The sequence below is a fragment of the Chinchilla lanigera genome, unplaced genomic scaffold (assembly GCF_000276665.1).
Source record: "Chinchilla lanigera isolate Chin_1 unplaced genomic scaffold, ChiLan1.0 scaffold00051, whole genome shotgun sequence".
NCBI classification, from domain to species: Eukaryota; Metazoa; Chordata; class Mammalia; order Rodentia; family Chinchillidae; genus Chinchilla; species Chinchilla lanigera.
The window spans coordinates 10,681,570-10,682,529 of record NW_004955452.1 but is presented as its reverse complement, the minus strand read 5'-3'; the positions used below and the strand labels follow the sequence as shown (position 1 = coordinate 10,682,529).

At 55.7% G+C, this 960-nt stretch overlaps 1 long non-coding RNA gene across 1 annotated transcript; it reads left to right on the top strand.

Moving 5' to 3' along the window:
- Positions 1–30: 30 nt before the first annotated feature.
- LOC102020975 lies at positions 31–673 on the top strand. Its single transcript, XR_001236048.1, has 2 exons — positions 31–205; positions 524–673. It is a non-coding gene; the product is annotated as an uncharacterized LOC102020975 (long non-coding RNA).
- The last annotated feature ends 287 nt before the right edge of the window (positions 674–960 follow it).

Sequence of the window (960 nt, the reverse complement as noted above, 5' to 3'; positions counted from 1 at the left end):
CGGGGCTGGACGGGAGGGCGGGGCCGGGCACAGGAGAGAGAAAGGAAGGGTCCGGGGGAATGGGTGAAGACCTGGAGGTAGGGAAGTCTTGCTGCTATCCTTTCTACTGAACGCTTCAACATTCCAGGTGGAAGCAGCGGTGGCAAAAATATTAACTATCAGTTCTGGGCGACAGAAGAGACCCCAGGTTCCCCAAGGAGAGCCGGTAAGGGGCGGGGGCCAGAAGGGAAGTGGGCGGGGCTTCCCGGGGCGGGGCCTCGCTAGTGTAGGGAGGGCGAGACAGAGCACAGGGTTAGCCGCTGCAGCTTTGGGCCCATCACTGAGTTTGGGGACCAGGATAGATCCTGTCATCGAGGACCAGCTTGCAGCCTCAGAGCAAGAGTGATTCTAGCCCAAGAGGTAGCGGCCAAGCTGAATGACTGAGGCAGGAAAGTTTGGGGTGGGTCTGAAGGGCGCTGCCCTGGCATCATCCTGTGTGTGCCCGTGTTCATCACATCTCTGTGCATTTCTTTTCTTTTGAAAGGGTCTCGCTATGTAGTTCAGACTGGCCTTGAAGTCCCGAGGATTCCCCTGCCTCGGCCTCCGGAGTGCTGGGATTGTAGGCATACACCTCCACGCCTGGCCTCTGTGCATTTCTGAAGTCATAAACACCCTTTCTTTGTGTGTTCTCTGATCTCCGTTGTCCATTTATTTATTCAACAAATAGTTCTCAGGTCCTGTTTTAGCGGCTTATGCCGGGTTCAAAACTGAGTTAAGCACTAGGTTCACATCAGTGAAATGAACGATTGAGGTCCTCGACCTCAGCCTCCGGGGCACGTGTTTGGTGGGGAGACAGCCCATAAAAAGAGACCAGAGATGAACAGCCTGTTGTGTTGGAGGACAGGACTGCGCCAGGTGCTACTGCGCGTGGGTGAGCAGGGGCTGTCTCCTGCTCAGTCTGTAACAGTGCGTGACCTGTAG